This window comes from Mytilus edulis, chromosome 6 (genome assembly GCF_963676685.1).
Source record: "Mytilus edulis chromosome 6, xbMytEdul2.2, whole genome shotgun sequence".
Classification (NCBI taxonomy): Eukaryota; Metazoa; Mollusca; class Bivalvia; order Mytilida; family Mytilidae; genus Mytilus; species Mytilus edulis.
In genome coordinates, this window is record NC_092349.1 from 54,250,892 (window position 1) to 54,275,312 (window position 24,421).

The 24,421-nt window shown below is 30.5% G+C and overlaps 2 long non-coding RNA genes across 4 annotated transcripts in view; one reads left to right on the forward strand and one right to left on the reverse strand.

Annotated features, from left to right (window-relative positions):
* LOC139527887 (uncharacterized) lies at positions 1–20,019 on the reverse strand. Of its 3 annotated transcripts, XR_011665480.1 has the most exons (6): positions 15,114–15,141; positions 14,661–14,681; positions 4,854–4,929; positions 3,875–3,937; positions 2,734–3,140; positions 1–1,501 (listed from the first exon to the last, which is right to left on the reverse strand). It is a non-coding gene; the product is annotated as an uncharacterized lncRNA (long non-coding RNA). The 3 variants fall into 3 exon arrangements; XR_011665481.1 differs by lacking the exons at positions 14,661–14,681; positions 15,114–15,141 and adding an exon at positions 19,616–20,019; XR_011665479.1 differs by lacking the exon at positions 15,114–15,141 and having other exon boundaries at positions 14,661–14,703.
* LOC139527888 (uncharacterized) overlaps positions 15,178–24,421 on the forward strand; it is a 14,291-nt gene continuing 5,047 nt past the window's right edge. The window contains exon 1 of the long non-coding RNA XR_011665482.1: positions 15,178–15,266. This is a non-coding gene — a long non-coding RNA (uncharacterized lncRNA). The remainder of the gene's footprint in view (positions 15,267–24,421) is intronic.

A 24,421-nucleotide genomic window follows, 5' to 3' on the forward strand; every position in this document is an offset into this window, starting at 1 on the left:
ACGCATTTCGGGAAATATCCCGACAAAAATAAACTAAGTACAACATGTATAACACAGATGTCTTCAAATATTTCGGGATTTATCCCGAAAATTCAAATGTATATGCTAGACCTCATGACTAATAATTTCTTTTCACATTTCGGGAAAAATCCCGAAAATATAAATCTAATATCATGAATATCAGACACACACTTGTTACATAGATTTTTTTTACCCATTTCGGGAAAAATCCCGAAATAAAATCTACAAGAAAAAATTATGCATTTTGGTTTTTTAAACATATTGGGGAAAATTTAGAAAAAAAAAATCATTCAGATTTTACAACACATAATTTTGATACATTAAAAAAAGTTTTTACATAAATTTGTTTCCAACATTTGTTAAAATTTTAATTCATAAAAAATATGTTTATAACCATACTTTTCATTTCTTTAAAAAAAAAAGTAATTTCTTAGAAAAAATAAGGTTACTCTATACTGCATCCCTTTTGTCATGCTTCAGTAATTCCCTAAATATAATATCAACCAAATTTGTCCCACAAAAAGGGGGGCCTATGCATCCTCTAAATCCTATTTATAAGTGGTCGATATTAAACTGGCCTAAGCATAAACTTTAACATATAAACAGAAAACTGCAAAAGATTGTAAGTTATAAAACCATGATTCAGCGTTCAGGATTATTAAAATCCCTAAGCACATGCATTGTCCAAAAGCTTATTCAACTGCATATAAATTATCCCTGACCTACTTTTAGTGGTTCTCCTTAAACTGGACTTATCACAAATATTTCAGTGTAAACAAAGGAAATTTTCAAAGTCAATATGCCATTACTGAGAAGCTGTGAGGAGGGCGATGCTCAATGGGATTGAGATATATATATATGTGTCCATAACACATTATACTCTGCTTCCACAATCAGATTTCCATGTTCAGTAACTTATTTGTAATTGTTTAAAAAACACTGACTTAAATGAACACTTGAAAGTACAAAGTTTCAAGTTTATTTGACCATTACATCATAGTAAACTATTGTACACAAAACCTTAACCTTCTCTACTGTTGTACATCTTGAAAACAAAATAATTGATAAAAACTAGTTTCAACTCATTATTTCAAATGCCAATGAAATTTTAAAATAGGAATGAAAAAAAAACTCAAACTCAAAAATATTCAATAATGTAGCCTCATTTAATTTTCCTAATTTGCACATTTTTTTTGTCACAGAAAACATGGAAGAAACTATCTTTAATTGTGTTTTTTCTAAATTTCTTTGATATTCTCCACAGCAAAATATAAAAATTAAAATACTGTTCTAAAGTAAAATACATGTACTTTTAATATTACAAATACATACAATAAAATATAACTACAAATCATAGTATACATGTGAATAAATCTTCATAGCATGTGCAATGTTTGTTATATTCAGATGGAATTATTACATATTATAAATTGATCTGTTTCTTTACTGATGCCTAGCTTTCTCTTCCTTTCACTCCTGCCTATAAAGCAAAGTAAATTAACATTTAATAAAATATAACAAAAACGTTCTATTCTGCTGAACATGCTAAAAGTAAATATTAACTGTGAAATCAACAATTTTGATCATGCTGATAGGTTGAGACTATAACCATTTGACATTTATAATAAAACTTCTTTTCCCCCCTGACCATTTTGATTGCCTTGTGTGACGTTTCACACAATCAACATGATCATAATGTACATAATGTTTTTGACATTTTTATAAATAAAGATAGTATAGCCAATAAGTTTTCAAAATTATTTAGCCAAGAGTTGTGTTCTTTTCCCTTTCTCCAATTTGAATGTTCCTGCTTTCTTTTATGTTACTTTTTTCTTTTTACAAACACTGATCAAGATTTAAAAGGGGAGCAATATTGAGTTTGTATGTGACTTAATAAACAGATTAAAATCCTTAAAACAATATGTTTTATCTGTATGAACATTATGGATTATTTATTCCTTTTAGAGTTTTATGAATAAATAAATGATGAATGGGTCCATGGGACACAGATTATGCCCCTGCTTGCATATAACATTTTAAAGGGTCATAAATCAAGAATGGTAAAAGTGACACACAGTACCCAAATGAGTACTTGATCTGATTTTTGTGGTAATAAGCATTGCGTTTAAGTTTCAGTACATTTGGTTAAGCAAACTTAAATTTATAGTGAACTAAAACAAATAAACAGATGTGCCATGTGAACATGATACCTCCGTCTCTTTTTCAAGAATAACTTCTTCATAAAATTGAGAATGGAATTGGGGGAAATATGTCAACAACCTGACCAAAGTGCAGACAACAACCAAAGTCCACCAATGGGTCTTCAACACAGTGAGAAAATCATGCACTATAAGTGTTTGTCTTTTCTCTTTTTTTTTTATATAGATTAGACTTTTGGTTTTCATGTTTGACAGCTGGTTTCACAAAAGTAATGTTTTGGGTCCTTAAATTAATAATAGCTTACTGTTTGGTGTGATCCAAGGCTCTGTGTTGAAGACTGTACTTTGACCTATAATTGTTTTTCTTTTACAAATTGTGACTTGGATGGAGAGTAGTCTCATTGGAAGTCATACCACATCTTCTTATATCTAATATTATGTACAAACATACAAGGATAAAACTTACTGCCCCCTCCGCTACGACGGGGCATAACAAAAAGCATATGTATATATAGAGAAGCAGGACTCTTATTAAGACTGAATATTACAGTACCTTATTCTGCATTCTTTCATCTTATCCCCTGATTGCTGACATGAATGGTTCTTTATTTCTTTTACTTCCAGGCAATTTTGGTATGAAAGCACCATATTTCAAGCTAAGTGTACCCATGGTTTGTCCTGGGTGTATTTTGATAAAAATGATAAATGTTGACCGCATCTTTTGGTGTCTCTTGTAAAACAATAATGCAAAGCCTCTGTGTGTTGTTTAAAATTACAAATCAAAGGAATTAACCAGTAAAACAAATTGTATTATAATTTCACTTCTGAAATAATCCTGACCGGTGACTGTACAGTTTCAGCATATTTTCCTTTGTTCTTAATTTTTCTGATATTTAGCTGAAAGCAGGATCAATGAAAATCTTCATGTGTGTGGCCAACAGGTTCTTACGACCAGAGAACCTGAAAAAAATTATCTGTTGAGGTCATAACTAGTATCATTTATTTATCCATTAATGAGATAGAGCTTTGTTAGAATATTGAAAGGTGGAAGCAGTATAATTACTTTAATACACTAAAATATGTAATAAATAAAACAAGAATGTGTCCATGGGACACAGATGTCCCTGCTTGTAAATATATCTCTGATATATATCCTTTTTCCTATTAAAAAAGTAACATATTCATGATAATATGAGAATGGAGAAAGTGACTTGATCAGTGTTTGGTGTTAACAAGCATTGTGTAAACATTTCACAACACTTAATGGTTGATACAAAGTAAAGTTAAAGTGCAGTTTGGGATTTGAACAAGTTTTCAATTACTTCAAGTTCCCGTAAATCCCTGATATTCTTTAATGTTTTTTTTTATTGCAGTACAGTAATAATCTGATGGTTCAAGAGAGCACAAAACCACAACAACATGTTTAATGTTTATCAAAATATCATTTTCCTTTGTTTTTTCTTAATATTATAAAACCAAAAGAAAAATAAATTTCCATATCTTGCCCTATTTATTGCATTAGTGCAATATTGGAATTTATTGCACGCTAACGTTTGGTTACATTCTGTGGGAAATATTATATTGCTATGCAATAAAAGTAAACACTGCATTTTCCACCTATTTTCTATTTTTAGCCATGTCTGCCATGTAGGTTGGCAGGGTCATCAAACACATTTAAAACTATATATACATACCCTAATGATGAGTGTGGCCAAATTTAGGTAGATTTGTCTCAGTTGTTTCAGGAGACGACTTTTCTAAAAGATGAAAAAAAATTATGAGAAATTATTCATTATTTATTTCTTTCAAAATTCTCTGAATAAATAAATGTCATGATTGGGTCCATGGGACACAGATTATGCCCCCACTTGCATATAAGTTTTTAAAGAAAAAAAGAAAAAAACATACAATAGATTGTATACCAATATGCGAATTAAAATATTAAGGTACAATGTAATGTATGTGCCTGTTCCAAGTCAGGAGCCTGTAATGCAGTGGTTGTCAATTGTTGAAGTGTTACATATTTATTTTTTTTCATTTTTTGTACATAAATTAGGCCGTTAGTTTTCTTGTTTTACATTTGTCATTTTGGGGCCTTTTATAGCTGACTATGCAGTATGGGCTTTGCTCATTGTCAAAGAGAGTACAGTGACCTTTAGTTTTTAATGTCTGTGTCATTTGGTCTCTTGTGGAAAGTTGTCTCATACCACATCTTCTTTATATATAAAGTTAAGTACAACATTTAAAAGTGTTGACAATGGTTGATGTTAATTACATTATATTAGATTTTCTTGAGGAGAATAACTAAAATATGATTTTATTAGGGCTTGGATCCCACTAACATGTTTAATCCTGCTATCTTCTGTGCCTGTCCCAAGTCAGGAACCTGGACAATCAGTGGTTGTTGTTTGTTGCTGTGTTGCATATTTGTTTTTAGTTATTTTATTTGTATATTAATATTAAGGTCATTAGTTTGGAATTATTTTACAATTGTAATTTCAGGGCCTTTTTTATATATGACTATGCAGTATGATCATTGCTGAAGGCTGTACTTTGACCTATATATATAGTTAACTGACCGACGGAGGGACAGGTGTAAAACAATATGCCTGTCAACTTTTTCTTACAATTTCATACATTTCCCATATCATTGACTATTTTATCATTACTTACATCTGTCCATTATTATACTGTCTTTTAGGTCACATTGCATTTCAAGCTGATGTTCAATACTTGCACAGTTGTACACCTACAAAAAAAATATGCAAAATTAAGATAAAACAGTCTTGTGTTACTGTCACACTAGTTTAGATAGAGTCGTGTGAGTTTCTAACAGAAAATTTACAACACATCAATGAAAAATTGAAAAAAGTAAATAAAATTATACATTTGTCATTTTTGCTGTTGAGGTTACATAAGTGCATTAGCTGCCTTATTTTTACATGTTCACAAATCAGTATCCAGGAGAAGAGTAAATATATAGAGGCTCTGCATCCTCCCCCTGAAATGTTGTGTTCTTAAGGAAACCAGGTGCTTTTTCCAAATTAAGAAAGAGTTTTAAAACTATCCATGCATGTCCTCAAATCTAATTTATAAAAGATGATTAAATTGATCACTGAAATATGTATCAGAGTGAGAACTTAATTCTCAATGTTCATTTTTTTTTTTTAGGGGGGGGGGGATATTTATTACCCTAATTTAATATTTCTATTGTCTTTAATTAAGTAACTGGGACCTACAGTACTGAGGATAAAATTTTCATATCTCTTCATTTATATACACAAATTCTAATGTTTCACATCCTGGGGGATTAAAACCGAGATTAAAACCCATGAAATTGAAATTTTTCACACATAATTGACTTATAGTAGTAATTGGTAATGTAAACATGTAATAATGTTTTCCCAGTAGGCAGTTTCACCAAACTTAAGATAGACAAGACATAATAAATCTATTATACAATATACACAGCATGCACATGACATGTGCTCCAATCATAATGATGAACTGAGTCCATACTGTCCCTTTAACATGTTTAACAAATAATGCGAATTTTTTTTTAATTAAGATTCTGTGATTTTTTTTAATTTTATAAACATTCTTATAGTTTGCTTGAAATAAATATAAGTTATATATACTTAATCATCTATAGAATTTTTTTTATTAATGAACAAAAAATTAGCTTAACTGATTAATCAATATTTAGGTCACAAGGCTTTTTACCCTGATGATCGAAGCTTGTCTAGAAATTGCTTCAGATTACTTTTAAGCAAATAGAACAGTTTTGAACATTCAAAAGGTCCCAAGTACATGTAAATATTAATGACACACATGTTTGATGACCAACAATGTATGAAGAAATTTTCAAAGAACATAAAAATAAAAAACACAAAAAAAATCACATTATAAATCGAACACTGTTTCTGTTAGCGCTTTCACTGCATATCCCTTACAGTTCATCAGACAGAATTGTTATTGTTACTAGTAACAACTTGTGATGTTACCTAATAGTAGCGTCATGTGGTAGTTTGTATAAATTACGGAGTCTTATTCACAGACCGAATTTCACTTCCTATTAAAAGTCGGCTTATATACAGTTAAATAAAATAACGTTCCTTGGCTTCAAGTGGAATTTTATCTTAGGTCCACATCTGAAACTAGGTGTTGCTCACCTTGGTCTATGTGCATATATCATAAACGAAGGACACAGCAGAGTGATGGATTCATGACAAAATTGTGTTTTGATGCTGGTGATGAGTTTGTAGATCTTACTTTACTGAACATTCTTAGTGCTTACAATTATCTCTATCTAATGAACCTATAAATCTATCCCAGTAGTTAAACTATTTTGTAAAATTTTACAAGATTTACAAAATTTATGAAAATTGTTAAAAATTGACTATAAAAGGCAATAACTCCTTAAGGGGGTCGATTGACCATTTTCATCATGTTGACTTATTTGTAGGTCTAACTTAGCTCTACATTATTGCTGTTTACAGTTTATCTCTATTTATAATAATATTCAAGATAATAACCAAAAACTGCAACATTTCCTTAAAATTACCAATTCAGGGGCAGCAACCCAACAACATTTTGTATGTTTGTTACGGAAATTTCAGGGCAGATAGACCTAGACCTAACAAAACAAATATAACTACGTCAGATTTGCTTAAAATGCTTTGGTTTCTGAGATTTTAGCAAAAAACTGCATTTTACCCTAGTTACAATTTTTTGCATGTTGGCCATCTTGGTTCGCCGGATGGCATCATTTAACACATTTTTTAAACTAGATACCCTAATGATAATTGAGGACAAGTTTGGTTAAATTTGTCTTAGTAGTTTCAGAGAAGATTTTTGTAAAAAAAGAATTGACAAAAATTGACTATAAAGGGCAATAACTCATTAAGGGGTCAACTGACCATTTTGGTCATGTTGACTTTTTTGTAGATCCTACTTTGCTGAACATTATTGCTGTTTACAGTTTATCTATTTCCATAATAATATTGAAGATAATAATCACCAACGGCAAAATTTCGCTAAAATTTCCAATTCAGGGGCAGCACGACAATGGACGACGGACGCCAAGTGATAAGAAAAGCTCACCTGACCTGAAAGGAATATAGTTTAAATTTTCCCTTTCCACATTGGTCAAAGTGTTCAGAACATGGAGAGTTTCTAATTGAAGGGACCTTTGTCCAGACAGCTGTTTGTGAACTCTTCCTCTATCAAATGGTTTGACCTGTATGTAGTTTTGATTACAAGTGGGACAGGTTGCACAATAAATATTATTTTTCGGTGTAATTGCTGTGCCTGATTTCAGAGTTTTACTTCTAGCATTTAGCATGTTCCACATCTGGGATCCCCCCATTTTTGTATTTCTGCCACCTTCGTTCTGTGTACTGAATTTTGCTCCTGTCAGAAGTTTCTTTAGATTTGGTGCTTGTTGACGGCTCCCAAAAAGTCATGATTCATCGACTAGATCTTTCATTTGCTTGATCAATGCAGAATAGGTAAAAAAAAACTTAGCAGAATTAAAGATCAGTGACTTTTTTATTATCTCCCTTTAAAGGACACTTAGCTTTCACTGTGAAAAAGTCCTCTTATTGAATGTCAACCTTGTAGGACAGAATTTAATAGTACTTTATCATAAAAGAATGTCCAATTGAAGGACACTTTTTCACAGCATCTGACAAATCAAAATATTTACATTTTCTGTAAAAAAGTGTCAAGGTGGTTGATAGTAAACAAATTAGGTATTGTTACTTAAAGACCAAACAACCTATTCATTTCTACCAGTGATTTTTCCTTAAAATTTTGTGTGAAGGTATTTCATGATTTGAGGAACAAAATGTGATGAAACAAATTGGGGGTCACCGACTTATTTTTGTCACTATATAGCGACCTCAGTTTCGCGTTTCCTGAATATTAACATAATATTTGCTTGTTATCTAAACTCTCAAAAAAATCCTTTATATCAAACCTACAAGCATAGTTCTTGTTTCACGTTAAACAGTAGATTTGTATCTATCAAAACAGGTTCAAAAATTTAAAACTCATATTGTTTTGACCTTTAAAATTATGATTTATTTCATCCCCGCCAAAAATAAAAATGAACTAGAGGCTCTAAAGAGCCTGTGTCGCTCACCTTGGTCTATGTGAATATTAAACACAGGACGCAGATGGATTCATGACAAAATTGTGTGATGGTGATGTGTTTGTACATCTTACTTTACTGGACATTCTTGCTGCTTACAATTATTTCTATCTACAATTAACTTGGCCACGTAGTTTCAGAGGAGAAGATTTTTGTAAAGGATTACTAAGATATACGAAAAATGGTTAAAAATTGACTATAAAGGGCAATAACTCCTAAAGGGGTCAATTAACCATTTCGGTCACGTTGACTTATTTGTTAATCTTACTTTGCTGACATTTATTGCTTTTTACAGTTTATCTCTATCTATAATAATATTCAAGATAATACCCCAAAACAGCAAAATTTCCTTAAAATTATCAATTCAGGGGCAGCAACCCAACAACAGGTTGTCCGATTCATCTGAAAATTTCAGGGCAGATAGATCTTGACCTGATAAACAATTTTACCCCTGTCAGATTTGCTCTAAATGTTTTGGTTTTTGAGTTATAAGCAAAAAAACTGCATTTTACCCCTATGTTCTATTTTTAGCTGTGGCGGCCATCTTGGTTGGTTGGCCGGGTCATCGGACACATTTTTTAAACTAGATACCCAAATAATGATTGTGGCCAAGTTTGGTTTAATTTGGCCCAGTAGTTTCAGAGGAGAAGATTTTTGTAAAAGATTACTAAGATTTACGAAAAATGGTTAAAAATCGACAATAAAGGGCAATAACTCCTAAAGGGGTCAACTGACCATTTCGGTCATGTTAACTTATTTGTAAATCTTACTTTGCTGAACATTATTGCTGTTTACAGTTTATCTCTATCTATAATAATATTCAAGATAATAACCAAAAACAGCAAAATTGCCTTAAAATTACCAATTCAGGGGCAGCAACCCAACAACAGGTTGTCCGATTCATCTGAAAATTTCAGGGCAGATAGATCTTGACCTGATGAACAATTTTACCCCAGTCAGTTTTGCTCTTAATGCTTTGGTTTTTGAGTTATAAGCCAAAAACTGCATTTTACTCCTATGTTCTATTTTTAGCTGTGGCGGCCATCTTGGTTGATTGACCGGGTCATCGGACACATTTTTTAAACTAGATACCCCAATGATGATTGTGGCCAAGTTTGGTTAAATTTGGCCCAGTAGTTTCAGAGGAGAAGATTTTTGTAAAAGTTAACGACGCCGGACGACGACAGACGACGGACGACGGACGCCAAGTGATGAGAAAAGCTCACTTGGCCCTTCGGGCCAGGTGAGCTAAAAATGAAAAACCTTTTCCAGTATTAAAAAATTCTGCCAGTGATTTATCCATACAAAATTTCAAGAAGGAAAGTGCCATGTGTATGTAATCTTCAAAATAAAGCAAAAAAAAGTGTGTGTCACCGACCTTTCAAAAAAGTTATGAGTAATTTTCATGTTTTTTTTTCTCGTTTGTTTTGAAGAAAAGAGTTGTCTTTCTTTAGAACATTGCATCTGACGTCATAGTACAAACTTTTCTTGCCGGCCTACTATTTGAAAAATATCGCAAATTGGACTTTTGAAACTCACATTTAAATTTCCAAGAATAGCAAATATATTCACCTACTTTATCATCCGGTAATGTATCAGTCTCAGATCTTATGATGCTGTTGCCGCATAATATTTACCTTCAGAAACACCATCCGTTGGAATGAAAAATTGTTTGAAATAACCTTTCACGCCGCTTTTGTTATGAAAATCTGTTTTTGTCCTCTGTCCCTCATTAGAATAATTATTGAAAATACAAAAAATGAAAGATGGCACTGGCTAACTTACAGAGTATTTGACTATATCAGACTCAAAGTGTGGTTTTTTTTTCGTGTCAATTTCAGAAGTCTGCCATAATGAACTTATTCGCTACTGTTGACAGACGGACACACAAAATCATGAATGAACGTCTTTATACCATTATTTTTCCTGACTCAGACAAACTTAATTATTGCATCAAGTTTGTGATTCATTATTTCTGAATATTTAACAGTCAGGGGACTTACTTAAATGAGTGATTTTCTAAATCACTGATTAAAGTAACATTATTTCCATAAAGATTGGAAGTAATAGTTGTCTTTCTTTAATAATCACCTATTTAAGTAGTACAAATTAATCATTAAAAGAAGTGATTTAATTTTATTATAGCTTTAAATATAGAATACTAATGATCCAGGGACTAATTATGTTTCTAAAATTATCAGAACCAACATCTGTTTTGTCTAGGATGACCAGGTCATTTCAGGTGATAACCTTGTACTGAATCTAGGATAATGACATTAAGATCACTTGTTTAAGTATCATACCTCAATTTCCTTCCCAAAAATCACTTATTTAAGTATCATTATTTTAATAACCCCCACTAATTTCAACTGTCCCCTAACAGTGAAATTTTTATCAGGAACAGTAGAATTTTATTACATAATCTGAAAGATGAAACCTTGAACTTCACAGGAAAAATACTCCCACTGCTGGGAAAAATCTGTTTAGAAAGTATCAGTTCATTATGTTAAGCCATTATTATAGCATTTTTTCAACTAAAATAGAATTTGCAGATAAATGATAGCATCAAAGGCATAAACCTTGCTACATAAAAGAAGCAAAAAGTTCATTTTTTCCAAGTTTATTAATGAAAAGATATTATTTAAACCTATGTCACAGTTTAAAATTTTGGTAAAACTTCAAAATCACAATTTGTGACAAAACTTCAAATTTGCTACTCAAATAAGTGATTTAAAAATCACTTATTTCAGTATTTAGTCCCCTGACTGTTTAAGATATAAGGAAATTAAAATTATAGTATAATATATGAATTAAAGTTTTTTATTCTAAAATGTTATAAATCTATCATAAAATACAATCCCTGTTATTACTATCTCAAGTGTTTTGAAAAGTTTTTAATTCAAAAATTATTTTAGAAATAATTTTCCGTTGAAAACTACAAAGTAAGATTTCTCCAACAGGATAAAATATTATAAATCTAAATTGCTCATTTTGGAAATTTAAACAAAGGTTGTTGCCGGTATTAAAAATCTAAATTTGTTTTCAATCTTTCCGGTCATAGTTAAGCTAAATGAAAGGGAGAGATTTAATGTTGGATATTATTCTTGGAGCAATTCTTTTTGTCTTAAGTTAAATTTATAACTATATTTAGTTTTTACCACCGACAATTTTGATTTTATTTCACATTCGCTGAGTATTAATTTTATTATTATGTTTTGCCATACAGCTAATTTCCTACTGCATGTAGGGTAAAACTTTGGTTGGCCTCCTTGATTTGTTTGTTTAAATGTTTATTCAAGCTTTGTAATTAAGATTGACATCTTCATATATAGGTATGTAAACCTGTATACATGTATATATATATGATATTTAAATTCAATTGGATATTATCAAAAAATAATTAAACAAAATATAAAAACAAAGAAAGCAAGCTAACCAAAGTGTTGATATACATAAATTAGGTAATTATCTTCAGTGAGATCAGGGGAAATGTTTGTCATTTCTCCTTTAGACAATTTGAAATGAAACAAATGACAAAAGACAATGACCCTTTGTCATAATTTTATTTTTACTACAAGATTTTGTGAAATAAGCAGTATAAATAAATTTTAACTTCATTGCAAGATCAGACATTATTTTACGAGAATCATCAAGACATTAGTTCCATGCATACGTTGCCAGTATGTCAAAACATCTAGGAATAATTGTTTATCTGAATACTCAATTTTTGAAAATTGTGACATTAAATTAGAAGGATCATATCATAAGGAACATTGTGTATTAAGTTTTAAGTTGATAGGACTTCAATTTCATAAAAAACTGCCTTGACCAAAAACTTCAACCTAAAGCGGGACAGACGGAGGAACGGACACACAGACCAGAAAACATAATGTTCATAAATGGTGCTGAAAAAGAACTTTCACCTATCTAATTTACATGTACACAATTGGAGAAAATGAAAGACAAAATCTACGCAAGTGAAAGATAAAATAAGAAATGCCGATTGGCACAAATACAAGACAAATACGCATGTGAAATAATAAAAAAAAAGATATGCAGATCGGCGAAAATGCAGAAAGTCGAGATCAAAATTTATATTTGATTATTTTTATTAGAACGAAGGTCAAATATAGTGTAGTATCTTTTGTGTCCATTTGTGTTAAATTTTACATAAGACTAGAACACACCCGTGAAATTGCTGGTCCCTGACTTAAATAAAGTATATAACTATGTGTAAGCCTTATTTTAGCCTGGATATTTAGTTATCTGATAAAGTCATGCTGATTATAAGATGCACAGTTTTCTCTACTTTCAAAATCTTTCTGTTAGAAACCGTCGACCTGGAACTTATCAATTATTGGTAATATTAACTATTTGAAAAACAAAAGAGCCTGGAATGGAGTAATTTTTTATCAACAGCATTGTCCAATATTAATTATAAATAAAGTCGAATTCTTGGTTTTGCTGTTTTGCGTCATGCCGGCTAACAAATTGTAAACTGAACCTGTACGCCTTATTTTAAGTCTAGATTTTTAGTATTCATATTATCATCTTTTAAAGTCATACTGATTAAAATACTACAATAGGAAACAATGTGATAGAATTTAGTATTGTCAACCTTGTGATTATGACCTTTGTATATATAGCAAATCCTAAATACACTGTTTGGTGGTGTGCCTGTCAGATGCAGAACGTACAGATAAGGTATAGGTAAAAGGTGAATATATACTATTGGTATTGGAACTTGTTAATTATTTACAATATTAATTATATGGAAAACAAAAGGGTCTGGAGTGGTGTAACTTTTAATCAACACCATTATCCTATATTAGCTATATATATAAAGTTGAATTCTTTGATTTGTCGTTTTTATCCCATGCCGGCTGACAAATTGGACCTCATTATTTTAGTATTATAGATATCAGCATAACAAAAAATGAAACATCTGAGTGGATTGAGTCTCCAAAAACACATTTTATGAGAATTATTTTACTTGAAATTGATTTTGTTTTTTGTCTGTTTTTTTTGGGGGGGGGGGGGGGGGGGGCTGGAGGGGGGGGCCTTTTCTCCTTATTTCTTATATTCTGCTATGATAGAACTTTTTCCTAGGAAATACTTAAATAAATAATATATGTTTATAAGTTAATGAAATTATTTTAAATGCTGTAACGACAAATTATTCTTGAAAAGAGAAGCCTTTTATGTCCCTCTCTGGAATGCTGCGTAAATTTAATTTTCTATCATAAATGAGTGAAAGTTACCCCATTATTTTTACTTATTGACCTGAAAAGTTAAAATTTTAAGGAAATTAGAGGTATAAATTGACCAAAAGAGACCTTATAAAGGAGACAATGAGGTCCATAAGTGGTATTTATCTTCCTAAAATCATCTTAAGTATCATATTCAACTGTTTGTAGGCAGATAAGATAAATATTTGATCATTTATTGGTCCACACTATATATTTTATCTTGATGCGGCTTGGTTTGGATTTGTCGAAGAAATTTTGCTTGAATTGCTGTAGATGTCGTCTTTCATTATGCTAGATTTTTCTCAAACTATTGAACTCTGGTTATGACAAAACTTAACAAAAATGCTTGAAATAACCAGTATTACAAAGGAAAAAAGTCACATTCAGTTTATTAAACAATAATCAGATAATTGTCTTCTTTAAATTTAGTCCTATAACAATTCTTCCTTTTTTTACATCTTCATTCCAGGCAGGGATAGGGGAAACCAACAATCATTTTTGCATGGCCTGATCTGGGCGAATAGAAAATAGGGATTGTATGCAAGTAAGGCTTAGATTTATGTAAAAAAAAATAGAGACTTTTTCTTAGTTTGATCTATTACAGATTTTCATTGTGATTAAGTCACTAATACAAGTATGATATGTTCATGCGAGCATAATCATTTGTTGTTTACAAAGAGTCCTACACAACTTTAATTTGAATACAATCAAAAGTCAAGAACACCCTGGACCCAAAGCCAAAGGTGCACTTGAATGGATTTATATACTTCATGTATTTGGTAGATTGATTTATAAATGAATAACTTTATTTCTGAATTTTAAATTGGTTTTTTTTTTAAACTGCGTAAGATAAATAATTGCTCTATCTAATAAGCATTGACCAGTTGACATTATTGTGGTCAAACAAATGACAAAAAAATATTCTGAATGATGAATCCAGATTTTCCCGATACCTGTCACTGTCAGTGTCAGGTAACCTGAGGATTCCCAAAACCGAAGTGGTTCGTCTGAAAAAGGTGGAATTTACAGAATAGGTGACGCGGGTAACAGGTCTGTGGATAGAACAAACATCCTCACCTTCAAACTGGTAAAGTTCAACTTCTACAACATGAAACTTTTTTATTTCTCAAGACCCCATCAGGGGTATGTGAATATAAACAATAATAACAAACAATAACATATATACAAAATAATGAGATCATAGAATGACATGGTTACATATTCAATGGTATACATTACATATTCAATGGTATACATAAAGTACATGATTTAAGGAATTTGCAGTGGAAGGCAAATCTAATTTATAAAAGGAATTTGCAGTGGAAGGCAAATCTAATTTATAATAGACAGAACAATTTTACAAAATTTGGCAAGTTTGACAATTAAATTGTAGTCATCAGAACAAAAAAGTTCACAATATTTTATAGCATTTGGCTTTTTATACACATTACAGGGCAAAAGCCTTTTTCTTTCATTTGAAAAAAAAGTACATTTAAATAGATAATGAAATTCATCACCAATTTCACATACCAGTCCAGACAGAAGAACGTCTGTTATCCAATGTAGCTATGCAATCTGGGAACCAGTTCAGGTAAGACCTTGAACTTGAAGATGCAGAGCTTTGCTTGTCGGTACGACAGTAGCCTGTTGTTGAAGTGATTTCAATATATATGGTCCTATATGGTAAACATTTAGTTAAAACAAGTGTGAGAGCATTATTTACGTTTAAAGAAGGACTGGGTGTTTCGTTTTGTCCTTCTTTTTTTCTGTTTTTTTTTTTGGGGGGGGGGGGGGGGTCACAGTCTTCTCATTGGCGGATCCTATTCCAGGGGTTTGAACCCCCATTTTTTTTGCCGATCAATGCATTTGAATGGGGACATATAGTTGGAACATCCTCCCACCTATGTCCTGGGTTGGGACCCCCCCCCCCTTTTTCAAAATGGCTGGATCCGCCCCTGCTTCTTGTACATGTATATATATTAACTTTATGTTTTACATTGTGTACTTGATATTCCCGATTTAGTATACACATTTATGATATAATTGGTTTACAGCTTTTAAAAAAGTATTTCTTGACGATCCCTGCCAATTTAAGTGTTTGAAAATATTTGGTTGGTTATATAGGGAATCACTGAAGTGTGACGGAATCGCCCCTCCCCCCTTTAGGCAGACAGTGGGCCCCCTCTTATGAAAATTTCTAGATTCACCACCGCTGAACGTCAAATTAAAAAGTTAAAACATGTTGAAAGTAAAATAAAAACACAGGTTGCAAGGTGAGAGGTATAGATAACCGACCTACCATTTGGTTTTTAAGGGGGGGGGGGGAAGGGGTGGTAGGATGACAAATTTTGTCCTGCATTCTATTAGTTGTTATGTATTTTTCACTCTGCCTTTTTTGTATTAAAATTGAGAATGGAAATGGGGAATGTGTAAAAAAGACAGCAACCCTACCAGAAGAGTGTACTAGTGAACTGTCTAGTTCATTAGTTTATCCTGCCCTTTTTTACATACATATAAATAGATCTTAATAGTCATCCTGCCTTTTTTTTTCATATTATAGTCTACATGTAGTTGCATAATGTAATTATTACTAAAACCTCAGTCTATATCAAAAACTTCATATTGTATGAGGATCTGGATGGGGGGGGGTCTGTTTATTCTGTAAACATTTAATTTTCACCCCTTTTTTCTCTAATCTTCAAAAAATTAACCCCTTTTTTCTCTAATCTTTATTTTTTTTGGCTTTATTCTCTAATCTTCATTTTTTAAGGGCATTATTTTTTAATCATTTAACCCCATCCAAACCCTCTTGTTTTCCAGACCATATGAGTATTTAAACCGTACACCTATATTCGTGTGGTGGGACCATATGTGTACGGTCAGACCAATATATATGAGTATACTAATACAGTCTAGTTAGGACTAACTGACCCCTATATATGTATTTCGACCCTAGGGATTAATTTTTGACAAACATGTATCAAAATTTGTTATTGAATATACAAACATAAAAATTAATATTATGAAAATTAGATGAATGGAGTGAAATATATCATCATATCACCAACCCTAATAATCTGGAAACAACTATTATTAGAGTAACAAAGCTGACCTTATTTATTCTTTGCACTAGTTTTTGACACATTTTTATTATATTTTCTATATGTGTTTTCAAGGGATTTTTTTATAGTTTTTGTCATGTATCGATCTGTGGAGATTTTGTAGAAAAGTTCCTAAATATTCTAAAATATTTTCTTCCAACATTATGTTTATTCTGATAACTTCAATTTCAGCCAGCATAATTCAATCTGATGTATTAACTGACATGCTAAATGTACAGGAGCTTAACAGAATAAAGCTGTGATTAATATAATGATACTGTTCCACAACATTTTAGGGTCAGAGAAATTTAATGCTTGATTGGGAGCAATTATTTGTGGTCACTTAAACTGAAGAAATTTATTGCTTTTAATTGATTGACCATGTGCAGCTGGTATAAGCACATAATCAGCTGATTTACTAAAACAACATTGATTACCTTGAATATTATTATGGATAGAGATAAATTATAAACAGCAATAAGGTTCAGCAAAGTAAGATCTACAAGTAGGGCAACATGACCAAAATGGTCAATTGACCCCTGAAGGAGTTATATGTTATTTAAAGAATTTTTCGTAAATTTTTGTAATCTGAAACTACTGGTCCAAATACATGTACATGGATATATATATGAAAGAGATTCAAAGGAGTAGGGGCAATAAAGGTCATTTTTTTTCGTCCAATTTTGCTTATTATCTTGAAAACTATAATAATAGATAGAGAGAAACTTTGAAATGCAGAAATGATCAGAAAAATACTCTTTTGTGTGTGAACTTGAAGCAAGAGCTAAATAAGATCATAAAGATAGAGAGAAACTAAACAGACTTCATTGATCAGCTATAGTTACGTACGATACAATTTTTTTTATAGTAAAGAACACGATGTATTAAAAAAACATACACAATATAATTTAAATCATGCACATGTATATATATATATAAATCAAGCACATGTATATATCACTACAAACTCCTCAGAGTCTGAATTGACCAGTTTTTATGCTCGACCAGTAAAATCGAGCACACATTTTACTCGACTAGTCTCGACATTGTCTCGACTGTACTTAACTGTACTTAAGTGTACTCGACTAGGTCTCGACTTTACTTAATTAGTCTGATTCAGTACTTGATGATCTTTGTGTAGTCTGAAATGGTCTTGACCAAGGCTCGACCTGTCTCGACCTGTCTTGACTAGTCTCGACCTGTCTCGACTAGTCTTGACCTTCAAATTTAGTTTTGACTGGTGTAAATCAGCCCATCTAACTAAATTAAATATTGATCTTACAAAATTCAAGCTTATTAGGTAGTTTGATTTATTGCTGTGAAATGAAAGAATTTAATTTTACAATATGTAAAAAAAAAATTATAATGTAAAAATTCAGATAGGCATCTTTAATTTTTTTTATAACTTTTTCAAATCAACTTGGATTGTCATCAAACTATGCAGATATCTTAGATAGATATCAAGCTTACTGAATCCCTTTTCATTTAGTTTTTTGTTGTATTGCTGTAAAATTTAAGAATTAAAGTAATTTTGGTAAAAAAAAAGCTAGGATTTGCAATTTGGACAAAATAGAGATAGTACACTTTAATTTTTTTAATAAATTTTTTCAAATCTACTTGGATTTTCATGAAACTATGCAGCTATCTTACATATATATCAAGCTTACTGAATCCCATTTCATTTAGTTTTTTGTTGTATTGCTGTAACATTTAAGAATTAAAGTAATCTTGGTATAAAAAGCTAGGATTTGCAATTCGGACAAAATAGAGATAGTACACTTTAATTTTTTTAATAACTTTTTCAAATCAACTTGGATTTGCATAAAACTATGCAGCTATCTTACATATATATCATGCTTACTAGATTCCCATTTCATTTAGTTTTTTGTTATATTGCTGTAAAATTTAAGAATTAAAGTAATCTTGGTAAAAAAAGCTAGGATTTGCAATTCGGACAAAATAGAGATAGTACACTTTAATTTGTTTAATAACTTTTTCAAATCAACTTGGATTTTCATCAAACTATGCAGCTATCTTACATATATATCAAGCTTACTGAATCTCATTTCATTTAGTTTTTTGTTGTATTGCTGTAAAATTTAAGAATTTAAGTAATCTTGGTATAAAAAGCTAGGATTTGCAATTCGGACAAAATAGAGATAGTACACTTTAATTTTTTTGAATGTGTGCTCGATTTTACTGGTCGAGCACAAAAACTGAGGAGTTTGTAGTGTATATATATATAAACTTTCTTTTTTTTTTTAGCTCTCAGAGAAATTCAAACTCATGCTACTGAGATATTGTAACACCAAATCGCCTGCACTTTATCGGACGGGCTACATCACTTGACCACCTGGGCTTCATAAAAATAAAGCTTTCGGTGGCTGGGTCTCCCTGTTACCTTTCCTCCTTTTATTTTATATAGTTTTTATTTAACGTTGTAATACAGTACATGATATATAAGGCATGAACATGGAATGTATATATATATATACGACGTATTAGTCAAATGCGTTTTGTTAAAATATACTTTTTCACTTTTTTGGTCTTTTGGAAAACGTTGTTTGTGCTGTATTTACACCCTTCTTCAACGAAATTTGTTTTACATGCACACGTATAAATTGCTGTTTTAATCCAACGCAATCATAGGTTTGAAAGTAGTTTTTAATTTAGATTTGTATATGTACATATATATATATGTCAAAATATTCACTTCAAACTATCCTGTCTAAGCCAGTTATTTGAAGACATTAAATACATTTGTATATAGTCATAATATGCATTAATTAGGGAATGATGTGTTACTGTTAAACTTCAAACCCACTGTTGTTGAACTTTTTAAGAAATATTTGATAGAGAATTGTTGACATTATCTTTTTATATTATATTACTGTATCTAAAGTTCAAAGTGTAATTTTTAAAATAACTTGCCATTTTCTTCTTTGAACTGTTTTCTTTCACTGCATGGTTCTTCACAAAATCACCACAAAAACAATATTGTAATAAATTGAAGATAGTTATAAGATGTGTATTCTTGATGAATTTCAAACTACATTTTATTTTGCTCTACACATTTTATGATGTCCAAGTAATGAGGTCATGACATCAATATGAATCCATATAGTAACCAATGAAATAAAAGAGAAATTCATTTTATGTCTTCCTAGATCTTTGGATAAAAACAGGCCACATTTACTTGTACATGTTGTGTGTATTGTACTTAAATATAAAAACACCAGTAAATGTTATACATATATATCATGTAATATACTCTCACCGCATTCAATGTCATTGATTCAATGGACTTAATTAAGTATAATATGGGAATAGGTCTTATAATTAGTGTAAATAAAAGTGAAATAATTAGAAGGATGTTAGTATTGTATTTCACAATGTACCATGATGACATACAGGAATAGAATTTTGAAAATTTTATTGTAAGTAATAATTTCATACTTAATGCGAATTATAATTATGATACATTTGTAATTGTATATTTTTTTTGTTTTGTGTATGGTCTCCTTAAAGTTTTATTTTGAGGAGGATTAAGGGGGATGGGGCAAATGGACCCGGGCATTCCCTTTTTGATAAAATTTTGTTTGATTAATCTATTTAGGGATCAAATCACTGAAGCATGATTTGTACGGGTCCCTTTTAAAAAATTCTGGATTTGCCACAGGCATACAGAAGTTAAGGATGTTTTATAATTTTAAGAAATTCTAATATATATCAATTAAAAAATATGTATATATATACATTGTATGCATTAGTGATAAATTTAATAATCGTGTCACCTAAGGATATTTGCCTGTAGATGTTTTATGTCCCACCTTTGGGCATTATGCTTTCTAATGAGTCATGAGTGTGAGTCTGTTCCTCCATCTGTCTGTCTGGCTTCAAGTTTTTGATGAAGTTGAAGTCCAATCAACTTGAAACTTAGTACATGTTCCCTATGATATGATCTTTCTTATTTTATTATCCGATTAGAGTTTTGCCCCCAATTTCATGGTCCTCTAAACATATAAAAATGATAGTGCTAGTGGGTCATCTGTTCACTAAGGACACATTATTGTTATTGATTTAAATGCAAAGTATTTAAGAATAAGTTTCTGAATTTCACCAGTTGATAATTCCCTACAATTTAAAATTCAAGAATTTTGTACAAGTATGTACCACTTGAAAGTATATTTGACATGGATGAGAGTTTAGATGGGGTTTACTAATTAGAGAATAACAGGCAAAATGTGCAGAATAAATTGTAAAAAAAAAATAATAGGGAAAAGAAAGAAAACTAAAACTAAATAAATATTAGAAAATTTAACAGGGTGCTGAAATGAAATATAAAAATAGAGATTAAAGAAAAACAATTTAATATACATGTCTTAAAGAATAAAGATACATGTATACAGAACCCCTATCTAGACCTTAATAAATCAAGCCATATAAATAGCATATTAATCTATTGCAATAAAAAATCATAATATCTAATAAAATTTGTAGATTTAGCTAACAAAGTCCTTATATTTGTATAAAGTAACATTCGTTTATAGTGGAAAATTGTTTTAACGTTGAATAAGCTCTGAGACTACTATAAATGTGTTATAGTAGTCTCAGATAAGCTACAATTAAAAATTGCTTGCTGGTCCCTCTCTGTGATTATCATAATATTAGGCTGGTTCATTTCCCAATCAATCTGTCACCAAGGGAAGATAAATAAATCGATTTTCGTTCATAGTCTTTTTCAAAAATGATGAACGGTTCTTTATATTGGTATGTAATCATTTTAAACGTTTCAAATTTATGAAATTATATTCGTACATCAATGTTTTTGATACACCAATAACAAAAACTGAAATATATTGAATTAATACATTTTGTAATTATTCAAAATTATATCAGAAACCTAAACTTAATTATAAAATAATGAACCTGTTAAGGGGAGAGAATACTCGCATAACTTTTTCGAATTGGCACATAATACAACGAAATGTCACTCTTGCATACAAATGGCACATCAATATAATTAAGTATATGCGAAATCGTCCCCCACCTTCAATGATGATTCTAAATTATAAATATAACCAAAAGTTGTTAATCTATAGATAGTTAAGACTAATGAAAGCTAACCCAATGTAAAAATATTTCTTTGCAATTTTTTAAAACTTCCTCAGAAAAATACTTGAGCCACTTGACTTTCATAGCTCAAAATTAACGTTTTTACACAATATTTGAATAAAGTAGTTAAAGATTATTCGCTTCTCAAAGTGTAAGAGGCAATACAAATCGTATGCTTGCACCATCCTATTGAAATACGGATTTAATTAAGTCCTGAACATTTCGACATTTCTTCGTATATTTTGAACAAAACCGGTCTTAACCAAATCACAAGTACGTGTTAAGATCCCACTAAATACCTATTTTCCTATATGGTCAGGTAAAGTTGCTAATATAAACACATAAATGACAAATACTCTGATAATTGTGATTAGGTCAGACAGGAGTTTGTCTGCAAAAGACTCATAAGTAACTCGATCTCCAATAAAAAAAAATGAAAGGCCAAATAATTTACAAAATTAAAAACTTTGATAATCAAGAGAAAAACTGAGAAAGAAATATATCTATGATTCATACATAAAATACAAAACTTAGAACCTGAAATTGAAAAATTATAAACAGTCAGGGGCGTTACTAAACAAGTAGTTTTTTCACGTTACTTATATATATATATATACTTATATACAACTCGTCTAAACATCAACCCAACATATACTAATTTTTGTTTTTGAAAATAATAAGATTACTTAATCATGTTAATAGAGTTATTTTAAATTTGAATAGAAGCATAGATTAAATGTAGTTTGAATGAGTTTTTATATAATTTTATATGATAAAATAAAGAATTTATTAGATTGGAGAGGAGTATGGAGATAAAGGTTTATAATGACAAAAACATTACTTGAATTAAAAGTTATTTTATACATTTTAATTTTTTTTAGTAATAACACTTATTTAAGAAACACATGTAGTTGATTTGGGTTAGCAGTTATAAATAACTTGAAATCTTAATTAATTCACAAGTATGTTAACTTTCTATTTATACCAGTCTACCTTTAAGATTTTGGAGGAAAATGATAATTTAATAGTCCCTGAAGCATGTGAAGAGACCAATCTAAATTTACCCAGAAGTATCCATATGAAAGATAAGTGATAATTAAGTGCATCAGCAAGTTAATTAGTGTTTCAGAAGAAATTTATATTTCATGGGGAAAATAACCAGATGACTGTGAAAATTTGTTAAAGCTAGAAAAATCTGCATTTTTGGACACCTATAAAAATAATATTTAGAAAAGTTACCTAATATATAAGTAGTATTGAAAATAGCCTGGTTTTCAACATATCTTATATAGGCAGTTTTAAATGTTACTTAATGTTTAAATAATGCCCCTGACTTATAATTTTTTGTTTGTTGGTCAAAAGTTTTATTTTCTATTTAGCTCACCTGACCTAAGAGGCCATGTGAGCTTTTGCCATCTCTTGGCATTAATTGTTGAATCATCCATTAATGTCTGGTGTACACTTTTTCATAGATCTTCTCTTCTGAAACTACTGTAATTAATTAATTTTAACCAAAATTTGGCTAAATGATCCTTAAGGTATCTAGTATATATTTTGTAATTTTTAGCTCAGTGAGGCCCAAAGGGCCTGATGTGAGCTTACGCCATCACTTGGCGTCCTATGTCGTCTGTCGTCGTAAACTATTTAAAAAATCTTCTCCTCTGAAACTACTGGGCCAAATACATGTACCTTCAAACTTTAACTAAATGTTCCTAAGGGTATCTAGTTTATAAATTGTATCCGAAGTTTTGATCCATTGACAAACATGGACGCCATGGCTAAAAATAGAACATACTGGTCAAATGCAGTTTTGTTAATTGGCCCCTTAAGGAGTTATTGCCCTTTAAAGTCAATTTTACACAATTTGTTGATCAAGTTTGCTAATTATATATAACATTTAAAAATCTTCTCTGAAATACAGATGAGCGATTCAGGCTCTTGAGAGACTCTTGTTATCTTGTCCTTTAATTAAGAAACACTGCATAGTTTGGTAAAAAACAATAACTTTAATATTTAACGTAGCATTTCAAGATTAATCTGCCTTTAAAATTAAGACCAATCTTGAAAACCCTTGGCTATTTGAAGTTGTTGCTCCTGCAATAGCAAGTTCCCACAATTTATACATGTTATATATATGTTCTTGTTAACAATGATTGTCATATTGAAAACAATTATAGATATCATAAAGATAAATTTAAAACAGCAAAATAGTAGTGTGGATCCTTATATGAGTTATTGCCCTTGAAAGACAAAATTTTAGCAGAATTTCAAGTTTCATGCAGGAAGTATGATAGATGTAGAGACATTTATTTATTGTTCAGCTAAGTTAAAGATCTGCGAATAAGCTTACATCATGACCAAAATAGTTAATTGATCCTTTATAGGATTTTTTGTCCTTAAGAAATTATTTTACCAAAAGTGATGTTTTTTTGCAACTATAATAATAGAAAGAAGGAATTTTAATTTTTTTTTAAGTGATAAATATGTTCAGCAAAGTAAGATCTTGGAATAGGACTTATATTATTTAAAAAGCCAATTGATCCTTCAAAGCTGTTATTGCCCTTGAAAGAATATATTACCAAATATTTTTTTCTTCGGTTTTTTGATTTTTGATTTTTTTTT